At 40.7% G+C, this 9,579-nt stretch overlaps 2 non-coding genes across 2 annotated transcripts; both read left to right on the top strand.

Moving 5' to 3' along the window:
• The first annotated feature begins 1,171 nt into the window (after positions 1–1,171).
• Positions 1,172–1,278, top strand: LOC112780983 (small nucleolar RNA R71). Its single transcript, XR_003191785.1, has one exon. It is a non-coding gene; the product is annotated as a small nucleolar RNA R71 (small nucleolar RNA).
• A 7,990-nt stretch (positions 1,279–9,268) lies between these two features.
• LOC112781523 (small nucleolar RNA R71) lies at positions 9,269–9,376 on the top strand. Its single transcript, XR_003192298.1, has one exon. It is a non-coding gene; the product is annotated as a small nucleolar RNA R71 (small nucleolar RNA).
• The last annotated feature ends 203 nt before the right edge of the window (positions 9,377–9,579 follow it).

Below are 9,579 nucleotides of genomic sequence, written 5' to 3'. Positions count from 1 at the left end.
CTCAACCTTTTTGAATATTTCTACCATTTTGGGGTCGGGTTCCAGCTGCTTCCTGGGCTTCCTTGCAAGTTGTGGAAATGGAATAGGAGTGGTTTCTTTTGTGGTGTCTAAGCCTTTTGGTGCTTCCTCCTGTGGTTGAGCTATTTCTTCTTCAGCTATGTCCTGTATGTCCTCTTCCTCTTCAACATCTTCTATTTCTACTACCTCTTCAACTGAGGTGTGTTCTGATGGGCTTGGTTCCTCCTGATTCCTCTCCTGCAGTGTGGTTCCAGACCTTAGGGTGATGGCATTAATGCCTCCCTTTGGATTGGGTAATGGTTGAGAGGGGATTCCAGTGGAGCTTGAAGGTTGGTTACTGGAATTTTACGTTGATCCAATCTGTGACATAAGAGCTTGCAAAGTAGAGTTGAGACCATTCAGACTGGCGTTAATACTGTTCATGTTATTTTCTATGGTCTGTTGTCTTTGCTCAAAAGATTGTAGTAGCTCTTCATTAGGAGATAAAGAAGAATGAGTAAATTGAGATGTCTACTGTTGATTGTTCTGTGGTCCTTGGTTTTGCCTCAGGTGAGGTGCTCTGTAAGGTTGATTCTGCTGCCTGTTGTTGTTATTATTCCACCTCTGATTTTCCTAATTATCTCTGCCTCCTCTGTTATTGTTATCCCTCCAATTCTGGTTAGAATTGTCCTGCCATCCATGGTTATTATTTCCACTTTGATTGTACCCTTGGTTGGGGCAGTCATAGAAGTTATGAGTGGATGCCACCATGTTATCTTCTTGTTGGAGCTGTGGGCATTCATCAGTGTAATGGCTGCAATCAGCACAAATTCCACAAATTTTTTGCGGGACCAGTTGTTGGTTTTGCTGTGGTGGAGGAGCTTGCTGAGCTTGTTGTTGATTCAATTGCATCTGCTTCAGCAAGTTGGTCATCTCACATATACTCTGAGCAAGAGCAGCAGTCTCTCTGTTAGAGGATACTTATGCAACGACTTTTGAACGGCCTTGCTTTTGCTTGTGGTTCCTAGTGGATTCAGCTAAATCACTGATTAATTGCCAAGCCTCATCAGTGGTCTTGTACTTCTTCATAGACCCATTTCTAGCACTTTCCAATGTGGTCTTATCTTGGGGCCTTATGCCCTGTGTGACATAGCTAAGTAACACTATCTTGTCAATCCTGTGGTGGGTGCATGCTTCTAGAAGATTATTGAAGCGCTCCCAGTATTCAAAGAGAGTTTCATTGTCATCCTGAACAATTGTGGAAATATCCTTTCTCAGTTTATCAGTAACTTCAGATGGAAAGAATTTCTCCAAAAACTCCTTTCTGAGTGTATCCCAGTTGGATACATTTGCTAGAGGTTGAGTGTAGTACTACTCTCTTGCTTTTCCCTCAAGAGAAAACGGGAAAGCTTTCAGCAAAATTGAAGTTTCATCAGTACCATCACGCCTGACAGTAGAACAGGCTGCCTGGAAATCTCTCAAGTGCTTGATAGGCTCTTGAGCAGGTAGGCCATGAAACTTGGGCATCAAATTTAGTAGTGCGGTCTTTATTTCAAAATCTGTAGCTACCGCTGGATGATGCGCTTGAAACGGTTGCATTGTAAAATCAGGGACTCCTTCCTCCTGGATGGTAACTCTCCTAGCTGCCATGTCTTCTGCACGTAAAACAACCGAATCAGTAGAACGGGGGCTGGTTTCTTCCTCAAGTTCACTTTCAAATCCGCCCTCAGAGCGGACTAACCGACGCTGTTCTCGCCTTATTCGTGAAATAGTCCTTTCAATTTCAGGATCGAATATGAGCAAGCGCGGATCAGGAAGTGAACTCGTCATTTGACGGAAGAAACATGCAGCTCATAGTAGCAAAATAAAATAAAATGCAGATAAATAAATTCTAATTAATAACTTTAGCACTCTATTGCAACTCCCCGGCAACGGCGCCAAAAATTGATGAGGGGCAGAAGTTGGTGAATTAAAAATTATTAAAATGGTTACGTTGCAAGTATAGTTCTTAACTCACCGAAAATCTGCCTATCAATTTAGAAATATGTCACAGAGAGTTTAAATTAAAAATTACTGTGAGTTTAAGTCCCAGGTCGTCTCCCAACGAGTTGCAGAAAAGTGTGCTATTTTATTAATCAGATGTTCCAAGAAGTTGAGTTAAGTAGAGGGAAAATTAAAAAGAGAAAATTTAAATAATATGAATAAAAGCCTTGACTAGGAGTTGATTAGTTGGAATCTCTATTATTGATGGGATGATTTCAAGATTAATTTATAACTAATGGTTGTTCTGTTTAGTTATCCCTTACTAGGTAAAGGAAAGTCAAACAAATTGAAATGCTAGATCTATTCACGAGTTACAACCCACTTAGTTCAAAGGGATTGGTGTTAGTGATTAGATAAGAATCCAACAGTTAACCCAATTACAATTTTTCTTTCAATCCTTCCAACTCAAGAGTTCCTTTCAATCAACTCCCCATCAAGTGGGGAAACTACTCACTCATTGCAAATAATAAATCCATAACACATGAAAGGGAATTAAAAGAAGACATGATTATTGGAATGGAAAATAAATTAAAATGGGAGAAATAATCCTTGTATAAAATAATCATGAAAATATTCAAATAACAAAATTGAACAAAGCAAAGAACATGGAAGAATAAAACCAAGTTAAGAGAGCGAACTAGAATGACGAAGTCTTGATGAGGAAAAATAACTCTTCTCAATGTTCCAATGCTTAGATCAATTCCAAAAGTAAAATTCTAAAACCTAGAGGAGGAAAAACTAGATCTAAAAACTGTCAATTATGTAGAATGAATGCTGTCTTTTGTTTCTACATATTCTCTGGCTCTAGTCTGCTGTTTCGGGCCGAAAACTGGGTCGAAATAAGGTCCAAAATCGCCCCCAGCGAAGTCTGCAGATTATGCAGATCGCACATGTCACGCGATCGCGTCATCCATGCGGACGCGTCATTCGCGCTTTTCCTTGCCACGCGTTCGCATCGTCCACGCTACTGCGTCGCCTAAGCTTTTCCAATCTGCACGGCCGCGTGAGCCATGTGGCCGCGTCACTGCGATTTGCTCTCCTTCGCGCGGTCGCGTGAGCCATGCGACCACGTCACTTCTCGCTGGTTATCCCCTCAAATTCTTGTGTTCCTTCCATTTTTGCTAGCTTCCTTTCCAATCTCCAATTCATTCATGCCCTATAAAGTCTGAAACATTCAACACACAGATCACGGCATCGAATGGAATAAAGGAGAATTAAAAATACATAATTAAAGTCTCTAGGAAGCAGTTTTCAAACATGTTATAAATTCAGGAAGGAATTATAATTTCATGCTAATTTAATGAATAAGTGGGTAAGGATCATGATAAAACCACACAATTAAACACAATATAAACCATAAAATAGTGGTTTATCAATGACCTATAAATACATACACAACATTTGGTGTTGTATAGAGTGGCAAACACAATCAACTAGTTCTTATATACTATAGAGGAAAGATTAAGTAAAAAGCACGAGAGAGAATAAAATTTACTAATAAAGATCTAATGAGTGTCTTTATCCGACAATTAATTAGTTCTGCTGAGCTGCCAGGAGCTTCTACCTCAATGCCTATAGTTGTGGTATGCGAAATTACTACTCAGATTAGGTTGTAAAATTATTTGTTCGTTCTTTCCCTGACAATGGCACCAAAAACAGATGCACAGAACCATGGTCCAAACATAACTTCACAACTTCGCACAACTAACCAGCAAGTGCATTAGGTCGTCCAAGTAATAAAACCTTACGTGAGTAAGGGTCGATCCCACGGAGATTGTCGGTATGAAGCAAGCTATGGTCACCTTGTAAATCTCAGTCAGGCGGATATCAAATGGTTACGGAGTTTTCGAATAATAATAAATAAATAGAAAATAAGGATAGAAGTACTTATGTAATTCATTGGTGAGAATTTCAGATAAGCGTATAGAGATGCTTTCGTTCTTCTGAACCTCTGCTTTCCTGCTGTCTTCATCCAATCAGTCCTACTCCTTTCCATGGCTGGCTTTATGTAAGGACATCACCATTGTCAATGGCTACTTTTCATCCTCTCTATGAAAATGGTCCGATGCGCTGTCACTGCATGGCTAATCATCTGGAGGCATCACCGTGGCCAATGGCTGCATCCCATCCTCTTGTGAAAATGGTCCAAATGCTCTGTCACAACACGGTTAATCATCTGAGGTTCTCGATCATACTGGAATAGGATTCACCCTCCTTTTGCGTCTGTCACTACGCCCAGCACTCGCGAGTTTGAAGTTCGTCACAGTCATTCAATCCCAGAGTCCTACTCGGAATACCACAGACAAGGTTTAGACTTTCCGGACTCTCATGAATGCCGCCATCAATCTAGCTTATACCACGAAGATTCTCACTAAGAGATCCAAGAGATACTCATTCAATCTAAGGTGGAATGGAAGTGGTTGTCAGGCACGCGTTCGTGGGGGAATGATGATGATTGTCACATTCATCACATTCATATTGAAGTGCGAATAAATATCTTAGAAGCGGAATAAGTTGAATTGAATAGAGAAACAGTAGTACTTTGCATTAATTCATGAGGAACAGCAGAGCTCCACACCTTAATCTATGGAGTGTAGAAACTCTACCGTTGAAAAATACATAAGTGAAAGGTTCAGGCATGGCCGAATGGCCAGCCCCCAAAACGTGATCACAGGATCAAAAATACAATCCAGGATCTTTCAAAAGATCCTAATACAATAGTAAAAAGTCCTATTTATACTAAACTAGTTACTAGGGTTTACAGAAGTAAGTAATTGATGCATAAATCCACTTTCGGGGCCCACTTGGTGTGTGCTTGGGCTGAGCTTGAATGTTACACGTGCAGAGGCTCTTTCTGGAGTTGAACGCCAGGTTGTAACGTGTTTCTGACGTTCAACTCTGGTTCGTGACGTGTTTCTGGCGTTTAACTCTAGACAGCAACGTAGAATTGGCATTCAACTCCCTTTTACGTCATCTAAACTCGCCCAAAGTATGGACTACTATATATTTCTGGAAAGCCCTGAATGTCTACTTTCCAACGCAATTAGAAGCGTGCCATTTTGAGTTCTGTAGCTCCAGAAAATCCACTTTGAGTGCAGGGAGGTCATAATCCAACAGCATCAGCAGTCCTTCTTCAACCTCTGAATCTGATTTTTGCTCAAGTCCCTCAATTTCAGCCAGAAAATACCTGAAATCATAGAAAAACACACAAACTCATAGTAAAGTCCAGAAATGTGAATTTAGCATAAAAACTAATAAAAACATCCCTAAAAGTAACTAGATTCTACTAAAAACTATGCCAAAAAGCGTATAAATTATCCGCTCATCACAACACCAAACTTAAATTGTTGCTTGTCCCCAAGCAACTGAAAATCAAATAGGATTAAAAGAAGAGAATATACTATAAATTCCAAACTATCAATGAAACATAGCTCCAAACAGATGTGCGGGACTTGTAGCTTTTTTGCCTCTTGAATAGTTTTGGCATCTCACTTTATCCATTGAGGTTCAGAATGATTGGCATCTATAGGAACTCAGAGTTCAGATAGTGTTATTGATTCTCCTAGTTCAGTATGTTGATTCTTGAACACAGCTACTTTATGAGTCTTGGCCGTGGCCCTAAGCACTTTGTTTTCCAGTATTACCACCGGATACAAAAATGCCACAGACACATAACTGGGTGAACCTTTTCAGATTGTGACTCAGCTTTGCTAAAGTCCCCAATTAGAGGTGTCCAGGGTACTTAAGCACACTCTTCTTTTGCTTTGGACCTTGACTTTAACCGCTCAGTCTCAAGTTTTCACTCGACACCTTCACGCCACAAGCACATGGTTAGGGACAGCTTGGTTTAGCCGCTTAGGCCAGGATTTTATTCCTTTAGGCCCTCCTATCCACTGATGCTCAAAGCCTTGGGATCCTTTTTATTACCCTTGCCTTTTGGTTTTAAGGGTTATTGGCTTTTTTTCTCTTGCCTCTTGGTTTTAAGAGCTTTTGGCTTTTTCTGCTTGCTTTTTCTCTCTTTTTTTTAGCCATTTTTTTCTATTTTTTTTTTCTGCAAGCTTTTGTATTCACTGCTTTTTCTTGCTTCAAGAATCATTTTTATGATTTTTCAGATTATCAAATAACATGTCTCCTTGTCATCATTCTTTCAAGAGCCAACATATTTAACATTCTTAAACAACAACTTCAAAATACATATGCACTGTTCAAGCATTCATTCAGAAAACAAGAAGCATTGTCACCACATCAATATAATTAAACTAAGTTCAAGGATAAATTCGAAACTCATGTACTTCTTGTTCTTTTGAATTAAAACATTTTTCATTTAAGAGAGGTGATGGATTCATAGGACATTCATAACTTTAAGACATAGTTACTAAATACTAATGATCATGTAATAGGACACAAACATAGATAAGCATTTAACATAAAGAAAACAAAAAGCAGAGAAAGTAAGAACAAGGAATGAGTCCACCTTAGTGATGGTGGCGTTTCCTTCTTGAGGAACCAATGATGTCCTTGAGCTCTTCTATGTCTCTTCCTTGCCTTTGTGGCTTGATCCCTAGTGATTTTTGGTATTCCTATCCTCAGTTGCTTCCAATAATTATGTGGAGGGAAGTGCATCCCCTGAGGGATCTCAGGGATCTCTTGATTTGCAGCCACATGTTCTACCACTGAGCTATAGACCCTTGAGATGAATCTGTCCATCTCCCATGACTCGGAGGTGGAAGCCTTTGTCTTCCCTTCCCCTTTTCTAGAGGTTTCTCTGGTCTTAGGTGCCATCAATGGTAATGGAAAAATAAAAAGCTTATGCTTTTACCACACCAAACTTAGAATGTTGCTCGCCCTCGAGCAAAAGAAGAAAGAATAGAAGAAGAAGAAGAAGATATGGAGGAGATGGAGGGATGTGTGTATGGATGTGAGTGGTGAATAGAAAACAGAAGGGATGACCATGAATGGAGAGAGTGAGGGTGAGGTGGGTGGGGATCCTGTGAGATTCACAGATCCTGAGATGATCCTGTGGTGTCCACAGATCCTGAGGTGTCAAGGATTTACATCCCTGCACCCATTAGGCATGTAAAATGCCTTTGCATACAATTCTGGCATTTAAACGCCGAATTGATGCTTGTTCTGGGCGTTCAGCGCCCAGATGCAGCATATTTCTGGCGTTGAACGCCAGCCAGATGCTTGTTTCTGGCGTTCAGCGCCAGCTCTTCTTCACTGCGCATTTCTGGCGTCTGGACGCCAGGATGCTGCTTGTTTCTGGCGTTCAACGCCATATCCATACTCTGTTCTAGCGTTGAACGCCAGCCAGATGCTCCTTACTAGCGTTTAAACGCCAGTAAGATCCTCCTCCAGGGTGTGATTTTTCTTCTGCTGTTTTTGATTCTGTTTTTAATTTTTTTATTTATTTTGTGACTCCACATGATCATGAACCTAATAAAACATGAAATAACAATAAAATAAAATTAGAGAAATAAAAATTGGGATGCCTCCCAATAAGCATTTCTTTAATGTCAATAGCTTGACAGTGGGCTCTCATGGAGCCTCACAGATGTTCAGAGCATTGTTGAGACTCCCCAACACCAAACTTAGAGTTTGGATATCGGAGTTCAACACCAAACTTAGAGTTTGGTTGTGGCCTCCCAACACCAAACTTAGAGTTTGACTGTGGGGGCTCTGGTTGACTCTGTTTTGAGAGAAGCTTACTGTGCCTCTTTTCCATGTTTACAGAAGGATGTCCTTGAGGAGAGTCCTCATTCAATTGAAGAACTAGTTCACCTCTGTTAACATCAATCACAGCTCTTGCTGTGGCTAGGAAGGGTCTTTCAAGGATGATGGATTCATCCTCATCCTTCCCAGTATCTAGGACTATGAAATCAGCAGGGATGTAAAGGCCTTCAACCTTTACTAATACGTCCTCTACTTGTCCATAAGCCTATTTTCTTGAATTGTCTGCCATCTCTAATGAGATTTTAGCAGCTTGCATCCCAAAGATTCTCAGTTTCTCTATTATAGAGAGGGGCATGAGGTTTATCCCTGAACCAAGGTCACACAGAGCCTTTTCAAAGATCATGGTGCCTATGGTACAAGGTATTAGGAACTTTCCAGGATCCTGTTTCTTCTGAGGCAATGTCAGTTGATCCAGATCACTCAGTTCATTGGTGAACAAGGGAGGTTCATCTTCCCAAGTCTCAATACCAAATAATTTGGCATTCAGCTTCATAATTGCACCAAGGTACTTGGTAACTTGCTCCTCAGTAACATCCTCATTCTCTTTGAAAGAGGAATACTCATCAGAGCTCATGAATGGCATAAGGAGGTTTAATGGAATCTCTATGGTCTCTAGTTGAGTCTCAGATTCCTTTGGTTCCTCAGAGGAAAACTCCTTATTGATCACTGGACGTCCCAGGAGGTCTTCCTCCTTGGGATTCACGTCCTCCCCTTCTTCCTTGGATTCGCCCATGATGGTTATATCAATGGCCTTGCACTCTCCTTTTGGATTTTCTTCTGTATTGCTTGAGAGAGTACTAGGAGGGGTTTCAGTGATCTTCTTACTCAGCTGGCCCACTTGTGCTTCCAAATTTCTAATGGAGGACCTTGTTTCATTCATGAAATTCACAGTGGCCTTAGATAGATCAGAGACCAAGTTTGCTAAATTAGAGGTATTTTGTTCAGAGTTCTCTGTCTGTTGCTGAGTGGATGATGGAAAAGGCTTGCTATTGCTAAACCTGTTTCTTCCACCATTATTAAAGCCTTGTTGAGGCTTTTGTTGATCCTTCCATGAGAGATTTGGGTGATTTCTCCATGAGGGGCTATAGGTGTTTCCATAAGGTTCACCCATGTAATTCACCTCTGCTATTGCAGGGTTTTCAGGATCATAAGCTTCTTCTTCAGAAACTGCCTCTTGAGTATTGTTGGATGCAGCTTGCATTCCATTCAGACTCTGAGAAATCATATTGACTTGCTGAGTCAATATTTTGTTCTGAGCCAATATGGCATTCAGAGTATCAATTTCAAGAACTCCCTTCTTCTGAGGCGTCCCATTACTCACAGGGTTCCTCTTAGAAGTGTACATGAACTGGTTATTAGCAACCATGTCAATGAGTTCTTGAGCTTCTGCAGGTGTTTTCTTTAGGTGAATGGATCCACCTGCAGAAGTATCCAATGACATTTTAGCTAATTCAGACAGACCATCATAGAATATATCCAGGATGGTCCATTCTGAAAGCATGTCAGAAGGACACTTTTTGGTCAGTTGCTTGTATCTCTCCCAAGCTTCATAGAGGGATTCACCTTCTTTCTATCTGAAGGTTTGAACATCCACTCTAAGCTTGCTCAGCTTTTGAGGAGGAAAGAACTTGGCTAAGAAAGCCGTGACCAGCTTATCCCAAGAGTTCAGGCTATCTTTGGGTTGAGAGTCTAACCACACTCTAGCTCTGTCTCTTACAGCAAAAGGGAAAAGCATGAGTCTGTAGACTTCAGGATCTACTCCATTAGTCTTAACAGTATCACAGATCTGCAAAAATTCAGTTAAGA

This window comes from Arachis hypogaea, chromosome 19, assembly GCF_003086295.3.
Source record: "Arachis hypogaea cultivar Tifrunner chromosome 19, arahy.Tifrunner.gnm2.J5K5, whole genome shotgun sequence".
Taxonomy (NCBI): Eukaryota; Viridiplantae; Streptophyta; class Magnoliopsida; order Fabales; family Fabaceae; genus Arachis; species Arachis hypogaea.
This window is presented reverse-complemented; position numbering and strand designations above follow the sequence as displayed.